This window comes from Antechinus flavipes, chromosome 3 (assembly GCF_016432865.1).
Source record: "Antechinus flavipes isolate AdamAnt ecotype Samford, QLD, Australia chromosome 3, AdamAnt_v2, whole genome shotgun sequence".
NCBI lineage: Eukaryota > Metazoa > Chordata > Mammalia > Dasyuromorphia > Dasyuridae > Antechinus > Antechinus flavipes.
The window spans coordinates 509,350,138-509,371,178 of record NC_067400.1 but is presented as its reverse complement, the minus strand read 5'-3'; the positions used below and the strand labels follow the sequence as shown (position 1 = coordinate 509,371,178).

The 21,041-nt window shown below is 32.6% G+C and overlaps 1 protein-coding gene across 1 annotated transcript in view; it reads right to left on the bottom strand.

The window, feature by feature from the left end:
* Window positions 1–21,041, bottom strand: part of NCAM1 (neural cell adhesion molecule 1) — a 455,625-nt gene that overhangs the window by 313,774 nt on the left and 120,810 nt on the right.

Below are 21,041 nucleotides of genomic sequence, written 5' to 3'. Positions count from 1 at the left end.
AAGAAAACAGTCTTGATATATAGTCATGAGCCTTCCTCACAGTCTTATCAGTCTTTTCAGTCTCTGAAGTCTATAAGCCTATGTTTACTTTAAAATAATCTTTTTAAAAAGGCAATATTTCAGGTATGTTTTTCTTATTCTATTCTACATCTTATGCTGTTGGTTTAGGAAATTATAGTGATTTTCTACCATAGACATTTATAAACATGTTGCATGTGTACAGACTTTTTTCAATTGTTTCATTTTCCCAATAGTAAAATTATAATTTCAGAGAAATGTTCCCATAAGAAAAAATTATACAAAACATTTAGAATCATATTTAATCCTGACATTTTAAAAGTTATCAACAGAAAATACTTTGTAACAATATTAATGATAACAGCAAATAAAATAACCATAGAATTGAAAGACATCTAAGAAATGTCTTATCCACATCTGAACAAGAAGCCCCTTACAACATATCCATCAAATTTTCAAACAGTCTATGCTTGAAAAACTCCAGTGAAAGGGAACTCATTACCTCAAAAAACAACTGAATGTTTGGACAAATCTTGTTGTTGAGGATTTTTTTTTAAATGGATTTTAAATCTACCTCCCAGATCTATCTATCTATCTATCTATCTATCTATCTATCTATCTATCTATCTATCATCTATCTATCTATCTATCTATCTATCTATTGATCCATCGATCAATTGATAGATATAGATACAGATAGATATAAATATATACATATATATGCATATAGATAGATATAGATATACATATAGATAAATATATCTATATCTATATCTATATTTTCCCCTACTTTGCTCCTCACTCTCTATTTGGAATATAACTTCTAGCTATTATGGGGTCCCAACATTTTTACAGGCTGTCTCCCTAGTTAACTAAAACCGGCACTCTTATAGTATCATCTTTAATCAATCCCCTCTTTACCCTGGTGTACCTCATCTGGATGCATGATATTTTGTTACTGTTTGACTTAAAATTTGTTGCCACAAACTACACAGTACCCCTGATATGATCTGGCCAGAGGCAAAACAGAAGATAACGCTATCACTGCTATAAATGTCACCTAATTTTTTTTTTTTCCTGGCTTTGCCACACTATTAATTTTGATTAGGCAAGCAGAAAACTAAAACTCCCAGATTTTTTTCATATGAATTGTGATTTTATTAACATAAATGCTTTTTAAATTTCATCTTAACAAATTCAGTTCATGCTTTTAGCCTACTGAGATGATTTTGGATTCTGAATCTGTTTATCTTATATGTCTGCTCTCTCCTCCCTCCCCATCTTTGTGTGATCCTCCAATCTGATAACAATAATATAAATAAAAATGAAAGGAGTTACCAAGGAGGAATCTGATAAGGTTTTCTTGAATCACTTCTATGTATAAATCTATTTTCCTAAACAAGATGCAAGATTCCCTTGGTAAAAGCAACCTCCTTGATAACTAGATCAACATGATGAATTGATTGATAATCACTGATATTACCTTTTCTACTAAGATATGAACTGATTTGTCTTAGGATCCCAGAATGTTTAACCCCAGCTTGATGATGTAATTCATAGGTAATTATCAGTAGTTAACATTTCATTGTTGATGAAGCTAATACCTGAACTTATATTCTTAAACTTGGCTCTTAATAAGAGAATAAGAGAAGCAGAACTAGAAGACTACACCATCCATCAAATAAATAACTGGTCAAAGAAAAGGAATAAGTGGTTCTCAAAGGAAAAAATCCAAGAAATCCACATCAACAGTTACATATAAAAATGTTTGAAATCACTAATAATTAGAGGTCAAAGTTCTAACTTACATTATTAAATTGGTAAAAGTGATCAAAGGAATGATTACTATTGGTGGGACTTCTGGAAAACTATTCTGGAAAAATATTAATGCACTTTTGGTGGAAATGTTAATTGGTATCACTATTCTGGAAAGTATTTTGGAATTATGCCTAAAAAACTATTCACATTTTTTGACATAGTGATCCCAATACTAAGGCCGAGAAGAAAAGGAACTATATCTACAAAAATATTTATAGTAGCTCTTTTTATAGTGCCAAAGAACTGGGAATCAAGGAGGTCCCTATCAATTGGGGAATAATAGAACAAATTATAGTATATGAATATAGTATTTTGCTGTGATGTTAGAAATGAAGGGTTTGATTTGGGAGAATATGAGATTGTTGTGAACTGAAGTAGAGTGAAATGAACAGAATCAGAATAATTTATATGATAATAACATCAAAAATTTAACTTTGAACAATGCAATTATCAACCTTGATTCCAAAGGATAGATGATGAAGAATGCTACCAATTCCTCTTTACAGAGAAGAGATGTATTAAATATGTAGAATAATACTCATCTTTGAACATTTCAGTGTGGAAATTTGGTTTTTGTGACTATGAATATAGTAATTACAAGAAAACTTGTAGGAAGTTGTTTCAATTGAGTGAATATGGAAAGAAAAAAAAAACTTAAGGGATTGAGACATGAGTAAGAGAAAATAAAATGGAAACAATAGAAAACTTTCCCCCTCCTCCAGAAGTTTCAGTATGAAATGGAGAGACAAAGGATTATCTGAGATTTTTCTTCTTCTTTCTTTTTTTCTTAGAATGGGAGAAGCCTTAATATGATTTCAGATAGGAGAGCTCTTGATTGATGGAAGGAAGACCTCCATTTCTTAAAAAAATATGAGATAAAATCTTTTTTTTTGAGAGAGAATAGAAAAAGAAGTGTTATAGAAGGATGGAAGAGGAAGATTCTGGAAAGAAGGCAGAGTAAGTTGGTAAATCTCATGGTCTTTAGATTTCTTTCACAAATAGAAAAAATTTGTACCTCAATAGCAAATATACACTGGTGAAAAATGAAGAAGACTTGGGGCAGAAGTCTTCCTGATAAAACCCAAGACTATCTGAAGAAAATGCTCAGGCTGGGAATTAACCTGTCTGAAGTGTAGACAACTCCAGAATAGCTTAGCAGAAACAACAAATGGGGACTCCTCTGGCTAGCTAAGTGTTACTGGAGCCTCAGCAGTAACCACAGAGACTTTCACCTCCTAGATGGTATATCAAGTTGGGCTTTGAGGCCAGGATGAATGAATGAACCTTGGCTGATTGGGAATGCCAGACCCAGCTGTGCTTCTAAGACACAGCCCTAGGAGAGAAGGAACCAGCACTTAGTGAGTGTAGAGGCAGTGGGGCAGGAATGCCTGTGGGCACTTGCATTAGGTGGAACTCTTGGTTTGGGGTTCCTGATAAAAGTGGAAAACTGAAGGGAATCTTGAGTCACCATCCTTCATCCCACAATTATAGATACTTGAAGTAATATTTCTTATTAAAAAAAGAATCAGCAAAAAGAAAGAATCATTGAAATATATTATGGGAACAGGAAAAACCAAGCTTCATCTTCAAAGGACAACACTTTAGTAAAAATAAAATAAAATAAAATAAAAGCTTCCATTCCAAAGAGCAATGGGAAATGGCTCCATGCCCAGAGAGAATTTATAGAACTCAAATAAGAATTTAAAAATCAAATGAGAGACACTGAGGAAAAAATAAACTAAATAAAAATAAAAACAAATAAAATAACATAAAATAAAATAAAAACCATCCAAACATATTTTGAAAAAAAGCTAATCAACTAGAAAAGAAGGTACAAACTCTCAAAGATGAAAATAATTATTTGAAAATTAGAATTGGGTAAGGGAAAGCCAATGAAACTATGAGAAACCAAGAAATAACAAAACAGATTATAAAGGATGAGAAAATAGAACAGAATATGAAACATAAAAAAACCCCAGCAGATCTGGAGAAGCGATAAAGATGAGAAAATATAAAAATAATTGGTCTACCAGAAAGTTGTGACCAAAAAGAGAACATTGACACAACAATGAAGGAAATAATCTAAGAAAATTGTCCAGGAGTGATAGAACATGAGGGGAAAGTAGAAATAGAAAAAAATCAGCCATCACCACCATCAAAGAGATCCTGTGTGGAAAACACACTGCAATATTATTGCCAAATTTTGAAAACTCCAGATCCAAGAGAAAATTTTGCAAGAAACAAGAAAAAAAAACAATTCAAATATGCTGGAGCTATAATCAGAATTATACAAGACTGAGCAGCTACAATAAAAGACCATATGTCATGGAATTATATCTATTGATAATCAAAAAACTAAGTCTGCAGCCAAAAATATCATATCTAGCAAAATTTCCTGGTTCTGCTCATTTCACTTAGCATCAGTTGAGAAAGGCCTGAACTGATGCTAAGTGAAATGAGCAGAACCAGGAGATCATTGTACATGGCAACAATAAGACTATATGATGATCAATTCTGATGGATGTGGCTTTTTTCAACAATGACATTATTCAGACAAGTTCCAATGATCTTGTGATGAAGAGAGCCATCTACACCCAGAAAGAGGACTGTGGGAACTGAGTGTAGAACACAACATAACATTTTCACTTATTTTGTTATTGTTTGCTTGCATTTTATTTTCTTTCTCATTTTTTCCTTTTTGATCTGATTTTTCTGTGAAGCAAGATAATTGTATAAATATATTAGATTTAACAAATATATATATTTTACTATGTTTAACATATATTGGATTACTTCCCATCAAGAGAAGGGGATAGGGGGAGGAGATGAGAGGGAGAAAATTGGAACATAAGGTTTTGCAGGGTCAATGTTGAAAAATTATTCGTGTGTGTGTGTGTGTGTGTATGTATATACATATGTATATGTATATATATATACATACATATATATGTATATATATATATACACACACACACACACACACACACATATATATATATATATATATACACACACACACACACACACATATATATATATAAATATATTTGCTGAGGCAATTGGGGTTAAGTGACTTGCCCAGGAAGTATTTAGTGTCTGAGCACAGCTTTGAATTCAAGTTCTCCTGATTTCAGGGTTGGTATTCTATCCATTGCGCCACCTAGCTGCCTATATATATATGTTTTTAAAATAAAAAGCTTTAATTAAAAAAATAGGGTAATTAAAAAAAACTGGCACAGGCAAGGTAAAAATAGTAATCATTTCATACAAATGAGGTACAGAGGAAGAATAACTACAAAGGCATTAGAGAGAAGAGGAGGGCTCAGAATTCTGAAAACCTACTCACATCGGGAATGGGTCCAATAGGCAACACTACATATATAGCAGGAATGGTATAGCACCATCCAAAATCTATTAAGAAATAAGGAAGGAGGGATGAGTAGATAGAGAAGCAAAGAGTGAGTAAAGAAGACAAGGGAGGGATCTTTGGGTGATGGGAGATTAAGTAATATCAAGGCAAGTTGCGGAGCAGAATTTAATTAAAGCATCAGCAGGAATAGGAAAGATGTGTGTGTGTGTGTGGGCTGTGTGTGTGTGTGTGAGTGTGTGTATGTATGTATATATCTACATATGAATACATAACCATATCTTTTTTTAACTGTAGTTTGCTTGGGAGTGGTGGGGGAAAAATAAAAGAGTGAAAAAAGAATAGAGTAAATAAGGTATGCAGCAGAGAACCGAAGAATAATTTACAAGGAAATAAAGAAAAAAATGGACATTCATGAATATAATTTCTTCTACTAATATATACACTTTCTTGATCTGGTAATCTGTTGTTATATATTTTGAATCCTCCCTGGTGTTCTGCTGAGCACAAGATAATATTCTCTTTTGTTTTGCTTTATGTTGTTTTGTATACTTTTCTGTTTTTCTTTTTTTTTACTTTTTTTCAAATAAAATATACTTTATAAAAGAAAAATTGAGGAAGATTGAGAAAATTTTACTTTCAAGTATTATTAACAATCAGCAGGCAAAAAGTAAGATTTTAAAAGTAGGGCAAGATAAAATAATAAAACCAAAACTTAAAACCATGTAGTCAGCTTTGGAGAAGAAAAATCTAGGAAAGAATTTATTTCAACCATTGATGAAAGATAAAGGAAGACTATTCAAGTAAATTGATGACCTACTTGGTTAATGTACCAGGTGCACTTACTGAATCACCTAATATGTAAAGCTATTCACTATGTATCATAATTAAACTCAATGAATATGCACATATTGAACATTTACTAAATGAGATTGAAATAAAATAAAATTTAGGATCCATGTTGATGCATGCGCAACACAAACATACTACTGAGTTGCCATTTTCACAAATAAAGCAATGATAATTTATTCTTTACTGGAAAAGGAACATTTTACATTAAGGCATATGCTTTTTACTCAGCTCTACTTGTCACCAGTGACCCAATAAAGTCTACAGGAAATATGTTATTCCATACTACCCAACCTGTTGACATGTCAACACTGATCAAGCAATGTGACTATAACACACTTAACAAACCATTTCATTGATGAAAATTCTAAAATAGTGATACCCTTTTCCTTCCAAAAGAATGATTACTTCTAATTTATCCTTCACTTTCACCTCTTTATTAAAAAGCTAAATCAAAACTAATGCAACCATAGGTCAAAGCAACATTAAATCCAACATTCTTAATGGCAACTTGTGGAAAATAGTAATTAATTACTAACAATGAAACTTTACCAAATAACTGACAGATTCATCTTCTCTAAAAGCCTTTGGCATTAAACTCAAGAAAATTTATAAATTGAAAATGAATCCCACAGCCTGTCTACTCCTACTAAAACATTACAGGCTAGTCATAAAAAAACCCAGGCTCTCTAAGAACAATCCATACTGACAGCTATAAACCACTGAGCAATAATACAGAAAAGCAATGTGAAAATGAAAGGTCTTATGGGACAATCAATTTCATTTTGTCCATCCATCTATTCATTCAAAAATATTTGAGAACCTACTGTGTGTAGAATGCACATTGTTATTCAAATACATACCTCAGATGTGAATTTAAACACAAATATCAAGTTTCTACTTTGCTTACCTGTTCTCCTTAAGAATTATGCTAGTTACACAATTATTCTACAAATATTTAATAACCACTCCTTAAATACAAGGTACCAGGCCAAGAACTGCAAAGATAAAAAAAAAAAAATAAGTCCTTGACCTTAAAGTCAAGTTAAGAGAAAGAGAGGTATAATACAAATAACAATAATCCAACATAGAAACATAGAAAGTGATTAAATGTCAAAAAGAGGACAAGCAGAATGATCTGCCAGACCTTTATGAAGGACGGCATCACAAGTAGCCAGAGGTATTGGAGAAAATTTCTTGAATAAGGTGCCCACTGAACTAAGATCTAAAAGGTAGAAATCTGTTAATAGGTAGAGGACTGAGGGGTGAGTTCATTCTATGCAAAGGGAGTATCCTGAAAAAGAGCATACAATCAGAAAAGGACAAAACAAGATTAAGAAATGATGAATAGTCCAGATTGGCTGGAGCCTAGAGTATGTGAAGGCAAAGAATTATGAAATTAATCCAGAGAAATTCACATCTGAGGTATGTATTTGAATAACAATGTGCATTCTACACACAGTAGGTGTTAGAGAGCAGGGAGACAACATGACCTATGTTTTAGAGATATTACTTTGGCAGAATATCAAGGATATTACCTGGAAGGTTGATATAGTAGCAAAATCTAAGAAAGAGATAATGGAGGTTAGACAGGATGCAAAAGAGAGTGGAAAGTCAAGATAGGTAGGAGACATGTCTTATTCTTAGAATTAAAAGATCCTAACAAGTAGATATGGGGATAAAAGGAAAAGAGTGAAGACTACCTCTAAATCAGAAATTCTGAACACTTTTTGGCACTCTGGTGAAATCTATGACTCCATCTCAGAAAAATGTTTTTAAAATCATAAAATACATAAGAATATGAAGGGAAAGAATCATGTTAAAATATAGTTATTGAGAATTTTTTCTTTAAAAAAAATTTAATGGCTTCTAGGTTAAAACACTATCATTTGGACAGAAGCAGCTACACCCAGAGAAAGAATACTGGGAAATGAATATAAACTGCTTGCATTTTTGTTTTTCTTCCCGGGTTATTTATACCTTCTGAATTCAATTCTCCCTGTGCAACAAGAAAACTGTTCGGTTCTGCACACATATATTGTATCTAGGATATACTGCAACCCATTCAACATGTAAAGGACTGCTTGCCATCTGGGGGAAGGGGTGGAGGGAGGGAGGGAGGGGAAAAATCGGAACAGAAGTGAATGCAAGGGATAATGCTGTAAAAAATTACCCTGGCATGCATTCTATCAATAAAAAGTTATTAAAAAAACACTATCATTTATATTTAAATTTCTAAAAATACAGACTATTGAAAGAAAGGTGGTACAGTAACACAAATGAAAAAAAAAAATTAAGAGAAAAAAAAAACAAATTTAGATTTTGTTTGTTTTTGAGGAGAAAATACTTGTTTTCATTTTTGGATTCAATTCTGAAAATGTTTAATGTGAAGGGACAGTGTTTTATCTAGATGGATTTATCCAGGGTACATTTGACAATGTGAGAATAGAATGCAGGTCGTAGTTTGAGGATGGAGATGTTAACTTTAGGAGTCATCTGCATGAAGGAGATAATTGACGCACTGCATATGGACAAAGACAATGAGAAAGAATATGGAAAAGGAAGAAGTATTTCACAAGCTAATATTGTAGCACAGTCACTTATGAGGCATAAGGAGCTAGCAGAATGAGGAAGATTATTTCATGAAAGAGGTGGGAGAAGAACATGAGAGAGTAATGACTGGGAAGATGGCTACAGAAAAGTCTGAAAATGAGATTCCAAAGAGAGCCAAAGAATCTCAAAGTAGGAAGAGATCTCAAAGGAGATATAACCTATTGCATAACTCAATAAGAATTCCCTCTACAACTTGATCCTTTCTGTGAAGAATTTTAACAATGGAAACCCTACTAACTACTCAAAAATTCCATTTCACATCTGAGTAACTCAAATTGTTAGGAAGTTTTTTTCCTCAATCTGGCCTTTAGTAACTTCCACACATTGTTCCTCATAGCTTTTCCATGTTAAGGTTCTTAATACTTGAAGATAATTACCACATTACTTTCTAAATCTTTTCTCTATAGGCAAAAACCTCCTTTAAACAAAATTTCATATGGCATAATCTATAGGTCCTTCCCTTGCCTAGTTCCCATTCCCTGTATACTTTTCAACTTATAAATGTCCTTCCTAAAATTTAAAACATAGAATTGAGGAGAATACTCCAAATGTAGTTTGAACAGTATATAATACAAAGGGACTAGCCTACTTTAGTTTTGAATCTTTTTCTTAATGAATCCTTAGATTCCATTAGCTTTTTAATTATTAAATATTGACTCTAAATGAACTCATAATCAACTAAAACTCTCAAATCTTTTTCAGACACATTGCTGCCTAATATGCCTCTATTATATTATATTTGTGAGACTGATGTTTTTGAGCCCAAGTGTAAAACTTTGCATTTATTCCTATTAAATTCTATCTTGACACAATCAGTTCAACATGCTAGCCTATCAAAGTATTTTGGTATTTTAGCTGTTACACAATGCTATCTCTCCTAGATTATGTATTGTCTATAAACTTGATAAGCATTCATATGCCATTATCCAGATAATTAAAATTTTTAAAAATGTCAAACATAGATCCCTTGAGGTATTCCCATTAGATATGTTATTCCAGATTGGCATCAAGTCATTAATGACTATTCTTTGAGTTTATCCATTGAACTGATTTTTTAATCCAATTGACTAGTATATTCTAGCTCATATTTCTCTATCTTATCCAAAACCACGTCATTTTTTTTTTTTTTTGCTAAACTTTAGGGCAAATCAAATCTATAGTATTCTTTTATAAGAACTGAAAAAGGAGGTACTAGATTTTAAAATTAGGTCACTGATAATCTCAGTTTCACTGAACCAAAGGAGATACAAACTGGAATGGAACATGCACATATGTTATATATACACTATACTTATTGTAATTGCATTTACTGAATTAAAAATTGGTTCTGACAAGGAATATTTCTTTTGTGAATCCTTGTTAAAAATAGACTTTCTTTCCTTGAAATCAGGAGTGTCACAGAAAATTTTGTTCTTTGTACTACTGAAATTATGCTAATCTGACAGGAAAACATGTACAGCATCATGCACAGCTCACAGTTATAAAAACACTATTTAAAAGTGATAATTATATGCCTAGAAAAATTATCAGAGGCAGTGTAGACAATGGATAGAGAGCTAGACTTGGAATAAGGAAGATCTGGGTTCAATTCCTATCTCAGACACTTACTAGCCATGTGATCTTGGACAAGTCATTTCACATCTGCCTGCTTCAGTTTTTTTCCTTCCATATTCAACAGAGGAAAAATGCTGATAAGAATATATAATCAGAAAAAAAAAGGTTTGAGACCACTACTTTAAATCTAAAACTTCTGAAAAGCTTTTAGGGACAGAACAGTAAGTAGAATTAGGCCTATGTGTGTTGGAAAGTCCTTCCTCAGTTTCCTCACTTATAAAATGGGATAAAAAATATCCGCAAACCTCATAGATGACCCATGGAAGTGGCTCTGCATATGATTAGGCCAGAAAGCAAAACTTAGATGACTGTAATTTCATTGCAGAGTAACAGGGCCAGTTTAATAAGTGTGATGTTCTCATTATGTCCTAGTACAAATGTCAGGTCACACATCAAAGCTGACATTATATGTGAGCATAATGAAAAATAATTCCTATCTATGGAAAATATACAAAAGTATCCTTGAGCTAATCCCATAAATAACATTTAAGAAGCCCATTTTCAGCAAAGTCTGTAGGAAGCTATTTTGCTGAAAGCCAAATCTCTCTAACTTTTTAGGCCGCAAAACCTTTCCTATTCTTTTTCCATGCCCTGCAATGCCATCTTTGATGGCATAGTCTTTTTCTTTCATAGGACCTACTATAAATGCTAAAAAATAATAGCCTAGCAATGAGTGGACATAAGGAAGTTTGTCTACTTCCTTCCAACCCTAAAATGATATGATCAGCGTGATAATGGAGCAATACAAACTAATTAAAAAGAAATGAAACATATTTGTTTTTAAAGCCCATGAACAGATGTGTTTAGAAAGAAGTTTTGACACTAGCAGACATCATAGGACATATTAATTGGAGGCTTATGAGATCACTTGCTTTTATATCTATGTAAATAAAGATTATTCTGCTCTGGTCCATATGTACACTACAAAGGATGAACTAGTATAAATGCAATAATTAGGGGGAAAGCATTATGCAATTACTAATCCAAATATGGAATAGGAAAGAAATTGACTCAAAAAAACTATTAAAAAAAACCATCCAAGAAAACTAGGCAGTATGGTGTATGGGATAGGTATGCTAGTACATTCTATATATGCTTATGATAGTCCAGTGGATTAGGAGACAGTCTTAAAGACAAGAACTGGATTCAAGTCCATCTTTTACATATATTGGCTATGTGATTCAGTGCCCTAGTCAAATCTCTTAAGTTTATAAATAGAAGAGGTACCATCTTGCACTGGTAAAAAGACTTTTTTCATCTACAATTCTTTATCTCAATGAAATCACAGGGCCATTAAAAAAAAAAAAGGAAATACTAAGATTCTTCAAGACACATGTAGCCTGAGTAGTTTCAGATTAACTTACACAAAATTTAGAAATATTTAATCTAGAGACCATCTAAGGATTAATAATATAATTTATTTTGGTATTTCTCTCATCAATCCTCTTTCCTATGTTCGTACAATATTTGGATGACTTAACCAGAGTGAGGTAGCTATACATGTACAACTTCTTGGAGCCATAAGTGAGAGCTGGATTAATCAATTCAATATCAAAGGTGAAAAACAGCCTTGAAAACGGCTCAGTAGGCCTTATACCAGAAGTATTTGGTCTTTCCTGTGTATGGCATATAGGTATATGTAGACATATATATCTTTCTATGTATGTTCCCTTTCCCCTGCCTCATGCCAAGTCTCATAGTCTTCAAACTCAATGACAAGCCTCTCCAAACTTACCTAGAATGGTTCTAGAACAATATACATAGAATCCATTACTGTTGAATCCATACTCAAAGCCTTTCCAAGCTGGAACTTTCAAAACTGCCTTTGGGAATCCATAAGCACCATAATATCACAGTGTGAGACATATGTATAAGAAGCTGTTAACAATGAAATTCTGAAGACAAAGAAATTATTCCAAAGAAATGACCATAATTCTGCTAAATAAGGAAAGAGGAAATTTTACTGAAAGCAGTATGGATGTGGATATGTCAACTAAAGCAACAAGATACATAGTGGAGACACCAGAGAAATCTGAGTTCATGTTGCCTCTGATACTTTTTAGCTGTATCACCCTATGCAATTTACTCTCAGTTCCAGTTGTCTCATCTGAAAAATGGAGAAAATATGATCCTCTACTTCCCATCCTGGTTGCAAAGATTAATATATAATTATGTAAATGAATTTTGTAAATGTTAACTTTTATTTATATACATATATTCAAATAATACATTGCCGCAATAGTCTCTTTAGATTATATGGACATATGTATAACTATAACTATCTCTATGAGTTTGTGGACATGATCATAGATTTAGAGTTCTTAGAGATATTTAGAGATCATAACTACAGACAAAGTGAGGCTCAGAGAGATTATGTAGAAATGTAGATATACAGGTATAGAAATGAATAAAAATAATTTTTAAAAGAATACTCTTCCCACATGAACTCCTGAAGTAGTTTTTTTTTTTTTAAAGCATAGTTTTGGTAGCACTTACTTGTGAAAGTATTTGTAATGAAATAAAACTTAATTTTATACTTTCTTATCTTCTATTCATAGTAGGAATGAGACACAGGCATTATGTACATAAAAGGTTACTTACAAACCAGCTGATCCTTCCAACACAACTCACTTGATGTTAAAATATTCTTATCTTCTCCCTCAAAGTAGGTTTCAAACCCTCTAAATATTTCCATATGAATTATTTCACTAGTAAATAACTTACCTGCCTTTATATTACCTCTGACAACTTGCATAATGCCTTGTGTAGGTGTTCAAAAATAATTGTTGAATGGATGAAATAAAGAGAATTACATACAAAAATGACAGCAAATATTAAATTGAAGTATCTGTTATCCTTTTAATCAGCTCATTTTGAGCTTAATGTTCTTAGAAGATGGTATGATCCTTCCATACTTATCATCAGGCACTCATCCTTGCTTTCATCCACACATTGCAAAATTTTACAGGGGTTGATGGAATCCTCATACATTTGTACTGGTTTATTTATACATTTAATTTCATTCTTTATTCAATATCAGAATCATTTCTTTTTGAGTCTTAAGAATTTCATCACTGAAACTTCCTAATCTTCTTGTGACAATTTTCCCTGTAGAATTTCAGGCCATAGAGTCTACCTGTTCCTTTATCTGTACTTAATATTCCTAGATTTCTTTTCCTTCTGTATCATCAGTTATAAGATGGAAAAGTCATTTCCTCCAAACACACACACACACACACACACACACACACACACACACACACACATATAATCAGCAACTGGCTCCTCATTATTTTCAGAATTAGAAGAAAAAGAGCATTTTCTGGAAACCACTGATTGACCAATTTGAAATTGATCCTACCTATAGGATCATAAATTTAGGACCTGTCTAGTCCAGTTGTATCATTTTACACATTAGAAAACTGAGGCCAGAATGATTGCGTTAAGGTCACATAGATTAAATGGGTAGCTAGCCAAGATACCTGGCAAAGGTTATCTTGTTAATGTTGTTTCTTGTTATGTTAAGTTAGGTTATCAGGTTAGGTTATCTTGTTTTGGGTTATCTTGTTACAGTGTTGTTGTATTAATTTATTACCTACAAGTTAATAATTAGATGATATCAAATCATTTGAAAACGATTGTCTTGATCACTAGGTACTTACATGGATTCATAAAGAGCCAATCAAATCAGATTAATATATTTTTTTCCTTTCCTTCTTAAATAAAGTCACTAGGTCTATAAATTAGGTACACACAAAAGAATAATATACCTCAAATTCAGCAAAACATGTCAAATTTCTCATGATTTAGTCTACCAGAAGATCAGATGTAGACCATGATAGATGATAAAACTGCTACATAGACTCACTAACAGATAAACAACCCAAAGGATATTGATTAAAGTCCTTCTGCTCTATAGGCAGAAAATCTGAGCAACTGGATTCTGTCCTTGACCATATCCTTATTGATTAGTTGTTTCAGTCTTGTCTTATTCCTTGGGACCCCATTTGCAATTTTCTTGGCAAAGATACTACAGTGTTTTGCTATTTCTTTCTCCAACTTATTTTACAGATGAAGAAACTAAGACAAACAGGGTTATGTGATTTGCCTAGGATTACACTTATAGGAAGTTTCTGAGGCTTAATCTGAATTTATGTCCAAACCTGATACTTTATCCACTTCACCACTAGTTACCCCTACAGATATAGCCTGCTAGATAAATTACTTATACAAAGACTCTTGAAGGAAGGTTTATTAAATAAATATGAAGATTAGAACATGCTAGAAGGGACAGCCACTATATTGGATGACAGGTCAAACATTAAAAAATATTAAAAGATTGAATACTCGGTTGAAATCAGTAACATGATATTTAACAACAATAAATGTAAAATTCTACACCTGGCTTAAAAAATTAACAGCACAAATTCCTTAGCAATATTCCATGTGTGGAAAATATCTGCAAGTTATTTTCAAGTGGATTCTAAACAAGCTTAGAGATTATTAAGAAAGTATGACTAGAAAGCACCTAAGGAGATTAAAAATCCTTATACTAATCTGTATTCATTTATTTGTAAACACATTGGATTCCATTCCCATTTCTCTTATAATTAAATTTCTTGAGGGCAGAGGCTAAGCCATTTTTGTCTTTGTATTTAAAGGACCTAGCATAGTGCCTTGAATGTAATTGCCACTCAATAACTGTTTGTTAGTTTAATGAAAACAGGCTTCATTGGGCAGATCCAAGAATTCTTGTCATTAGAATGCTAAAGTAGAATAGAGAAAATTCTTCAGGCAATGACATAGCTAGATTTAATATCTCAAAGGGCTACCAATTCCCTTTGCTCCAATTCCATTCTCAACGAGCAATCCTATAAAAACTAATTTGTCTTTCCAAGTAACTGGATAACTGGACAAGCATACTGGAAGTAGTAAATATGAATATTTGATCTCCTATTGTAAATCAACATACTGGCATTTTATTGTTTATGAATAAAACTCATGAATTTGATTAGTGGAATACATTCCCTTAAGTCTGATTACCCCAGGGAAAGTAAAACAACTGATAAACTCTACTTAAGTTTTGTCATTTTATAAATATCATTATCATGACAGAAAAGTTCTGTATATTAAGGTACACCAACATTTCAAAACTCTCAAAATACATTTTCCTGGAATGACTTTTGTTCTTGTTTTCAACTTAAGATCTACACTTTATAAAGATTACTAGAAAAAATTAAGCAGCAACTTAGATAGAACATTGTATAGTTAGGTATTGGAGCTTAATGACAAACATGACATAGTTCAGTAGAGAGGAATTCGTAGTCTCCTAAGGTGGGGAAATGTCAAATGTACTAATAATAACAATAATAATGATACAAATTACAGGATGTAGGAAGGACATCCAGACCAAATACTCCAGGAATATCTAAGGAGGAAAGGGCCACCTTTAGCTAAGAGGTAATGGTTGTTGTGGCAGGTGAAGCAGGGGCAATAGCAAGAGGAGGTGGCATGTGAACCAGGTCTTGAAAGAAAATAAAGATTCTGAAAAGTAGAATTAAGGAGGCCATTTAACTTTGTCTGCCCTCTAAACCTGAGGAAATCAGTTCACAACTGCCCTTACATTAGCATTCTTTAAGATTTCAGTTTCATGCTAAGTTAAATTAAAACAAAATCATACAAATAAAAATGGCAAGTAAAACCATGAGAAAATGAAGCAGATTAAAGAAAAACACTTTGCAGTTATGGGTAGCATGCCCTTCCCTCTTTAGAGCTTTAAAGCAGTATTAAAAATTACTATCAACAATTTACCAATCTACAAATAGCAACTTATGTTTGGAGAAGAGGGCATATATACACTATATACAATAAAAAAATCCAATGGCGCAACTCGCATGTTTCAGTCCAGCTCAGGCAGGGCCAGCCTAAGCATGGCTATTACTGCCTTCCCAGTATAAGACTGCCTGAAGTCATGAGCTTCAGCCATTTATAAATCACTAATATTTTTGTTTTATGTGATTATTTCTAAATCTGCCTAATGTATACATTAAAAATATCTACACTGTCTAGCTTGGTCATAGGACTGGACATTTTGAAAAATAAAACAGCTTAATTAACTATTCACCTAAAGTACCTTCTGTCTAAAAAACCCTCTCACTAGAACCTAGAGACCTGAATTGGAAATTGTAATAAATTTTCTCATAGAAACAATGTTATAAAAGATTATTAGATTGTATATGGTCACATAGTTGAACTACAATACATTGTAAATAGGTTTTTGTTAGATTGCCTGGGAACTTAGCCATTTATAACATTGTTCCTATAGAAATATGTCTTTTGAATTCTAAGCAACTAATTTAGAAAGAACTTTAAGAACAAAACCCATATCTAAAAGTAGGAGGTTCTTAAACCACAAAAGACATTTAACACTAAAGCTATTGATTCAGAAGCAAGTCAGCATCTTGTAGGGCAGTTTTCCCAACTAATTTGACCACAGGACACTTTGGGGTTTAGGTTGCAGTCCATAAATACTGGTTCTTGGAGTTCAAGAGTATGGGATAACCTTTATCTTGAGGATAAAGAAAGCTTGAAGAAATTCTAAAGCATAACAAAAGGAAAAATAAGCCTATTCTCATGCCAAAATAAAGGCTGAACATAACAAGTAGTTTGATATATATAATTCCATAATTAGGTAAAGTGTAAAATTTTGGGGGGAATGGAATTTAGCTGCATTGGTATTGTTTCACAGACCCTACTGGAAGATTATACAACCTTGAAAGTTTATGGACTATAATTTGAAAAATGCCATATTTCTGAATCTTCTTTAGAATCAACTTGCAGCTCTTTACCATGCAATAGTAGCCTTTTTACCATTAAAAAGTCAGATTCTTATTATGGGCTTCTCAACTTAGAAGATCATTTTGCCAGGTCAATGTTCTATCTTCTCTCTTCCACTGCTTAGCCATGTATTTATTTTTAACAACTAAGACTGTGCTGCTAGCCACTGTGCCAGGCAACATCTAACAAAAGAGTAGAAAGTGGATTTTTCGTCTAAAATGTCAGTCCTTCATCAATTGTGGAGAAAAGATAAGATCTAAATGGGCAATGATTTGGGCCATTATAGGAATAGGAAAAAAAGTGTATTTTTAAACTTTCCCTCCCTAACACAAGAAAAAATAATGTACTCAGAGCAAAAAGGAGAAAAAATGAGGAACAAACCTAGCATTAAACATTTCCAAATGTAAATGTAAAAAATGTAAAAAGTCTCTAGGAAGTCATTTAAGTTTATCAGAGTAAGAATAAATTCCCATTTGATAAATGGCTAAAGGATGAAAAATAGAAACTTCTCATAAAATACAAAAGATCAATTATCACATTTGTTTAAAAAATCTTTTAAAAGAAGTGCTAATTTAGAAATTAAAAATCGACTGGAATCCCATCAAATTGGCAAAGAAAACAAAATACACAAAAATCGATGCTGGCAAAAGTAGGATACTATTATTAAAGTAGTAGTGGAATTTTTATTTGATCTATCTAACCTTTTTGGAGCTGATACAAATTATACATAAAATACCAAAAACATGCATATGTTTTGATCATTACTAGGCCTATACTCCAAATGATTATTGATGGAAGAAAAGACCTAATTTTAGAAAAATGTTCTTAGCAGTACTATTTGCTACAGAAACTACAAAACTAGGTATCCATTGACTGGGGAATGACTGAATACATCATGATATAATGCATAATCATATTATTTCTTTGTAAGAAACTATAAAGTATCCAAGAAAAAGCTGTAAGTCATCTGAAATGATACCAATTAAATAAAGCTGAAGTAAAAGGGCAACAGCCATGTTGACTGTAACCAGTGGAAAATAGTAAGTTCATATTACACACACAGAAAAAAGGCAAAAAAGGATGAGGAAGAGAATAACAAAATAGGTAGTATGATATTAAAGTCCCATTGTACAGCTTCCCTTTCTTCTTTCCAGTACCACAGAGATCCTGGTTCCAGGCTATAGAAATATATTTATCCTTTTTAGGACAAACAGCCAGTACAATCATAAGAACAAAAGCTTTCTAGGGGTCACACTTCATAGAGTTAGAGCTGCAAAACTAAAATACCAGAGCCAAGCCAAAGAGTTAAGGAATGAGGGAAATGGGTTAGGTCATCATATACATGAGGGATATATGGATATACAACACTTCAGTAAACCTGAGGAAAAGAGCACAATATGCAGATTGGACCAGTTCTGAACATCCCCAAATCACTTAAGAGCAGAGACCTATATAATAGTGAATCATGAATTGCCCAGTATGGGAGGAAGCTATAATGCTTTGAGTTACAGACCTGAACGAAACAACTATAGAGAGTAGGGAATCAGAAAATGAGAGATAAGGGAAAATAAGGAGGGGAGGAAAGACTGAAACTTCCAAAGATTTCAGGTAAAAGAAAATTCAAAGAACTTGAACATAAGCAGATGAAAATCAGAGAACACCAGAGAAAAATTTTAACAACAAAAGTAAATATGTCTTTTAAATCTAATAAAAAAGTTCATGCATCTATGAAAGATTATTGCAAATCAGAGGAAAATGATCCAACTTTTGATGAGTTGTAGAATGTGAAGAATGTGAAGAAAAAAATGTGAAGAAAAGAATCACAATACACTCTTCCTGAGTAGTTCAAAAGAGAAATGAGAATTATGAGAATAAAATTTATAGTCTGCATTGCAAAAATAATGGGCAAAATAGAAAAATTGAAATCTGAAATGGCAGGCCTCACCAAAAAAACAAAAGAAAGAAAAATAGATTGGGAATGAAAATACACAGTGTAAAGAAGAAAAACAATACAATAACTACTATTACTACTATTACTACCACTGCCACCATTACTACTACAATTACTACTAATAATAACATTAAACAAAAATATTCTCATTATGAAAGCAAAGCATGTTTATTTCAAAGACAGGATGCCTAGAAACAACCTAAAGATCACAGGTCTCCCAAAAGAACAAACAGGACAAAAATTAGCATTATAATAAAGGAAATAATAGAAGTGAATTGGCCAGAACTTCTGAATATTCTTCTGTGTCTTTTCCATAGGATTTTGGATATATATACTTTATTAATGGAAATCAAAATAAAATGCATGGATATAGAAGAATATTAGATTTAGAAGTAGACAGGATATTAGAATGATTCTGATTCAATATATTCCTTTCATTGATCAGAGGTTCATGGATCTATGTTTTGAAGGCACTTCAGAAGAGTTTTAATTCAATCCCACCATTTTACAAGACTCAAGAAAGTCAGTCAACTTGACCATGGTTGCAAAGATAGTCTAAGAGGAGCTAGGAGTTGAATTAACGTCTTCTGACTCCAAATCTACTTTTTTTTCTTATCATGAATTTTTTTTTTTTAGATTTTTCTTTTACCATGTTTCCTCCCTGGATTGATAGAATTCATACTTTTTAATGGGAAGGGAAGTTAAATTAAATAATCACTTCTTAATATTGTGAGAGTCAGTTGGATGGTCCCTGATACATCTGATTATCAAAGTATACTGGATATAGTGGTAGCCTTAGAGTAGGGAAGAAGCAGGTCCAATTTTTACTTCCAACATATAATAAGTGACCATGGGCAAATCTCTTAACCTGGCAATACCCTCAGGAGACTTCAATACATTTCAAATAAGTTATTGATCTTTGATGATCCCAACCCAAATAAAGCCACCCTTAAAATTTTCTGGCAAGACAATTGGGGTCTAAGTGACTTGCTCAACATCACATAGCTAGTAAGTGGTAAGCATCTGAGGCCAAATTTGAACTCAGGTTCTCCTGATTTTAGGGCTGGTGTGCTATCTACTGCACCATCTAGCTGCTCTAGCCTCTATAATATAAAATAAACAGTATTAGTTTACTGAATTTTTTCAACTAATTCAATTTGTGGGTTTCCTTTGTCTGGAGACTTTAGTCTGGTAGAATCTGAATGGCAATATGGGAAGCTGAGTCCATATAATACCTAAAATCCCATGAGGATATGCTAATTTCCTGAGATAAAATAGAGTGTAATAAATAGTGCTATAGCTGCCTTATGCAATTCTGTTATTGTTCTGTACTTCTTATTCTTCTTAAAGTTAGTTTTCTAATCTAGTCAAGGCCTAGAAGGGATAATATACAGAAAAATGTAAAAAGAAAAAGCCCACTTAAGATGATTTAACTATATGCATAACTAGTTTAAAAAGAGGGACTGTCTCACTAACGTTGCCTATCTTTGATAAGCACTATTTGTTCCCTGCCAAGTTTTTGGCTTTATCTTCCTTACTTCATTGTGTGAGATGCCCTATTGGAATGCAACCCCATTATAAAGAATTGTTTATATGGGAAATTAGACTTTGAGAAATGCTGTTTTGAATAAAGCTCACATTTTCTAGGGATAGAGCCAGATTGTTATTCAAATAAGTGGTGTACTTACTGCTTCCATTTCCATCTTTGATGTTAATTTGTTTGCATGTCATCTTTTCACAGGTTCATAACTTTGGCACTTTCATAATTAGTGAATTATATGCCACCCATATTTTTCCCCTGGATTCAACTTGCAGAGCATCCATAAGTATTTACAGAATACTGAGAGTCAATCTCTAACCATCAAAACTGAATGTTAAATGGAATAATTTCACCATATGGTGAGACAGGATCAGAGATTAAATAAATGGGGTCTTAGGTATTTGTGGAATAAGAGAAAATATTTTCAATAGGAA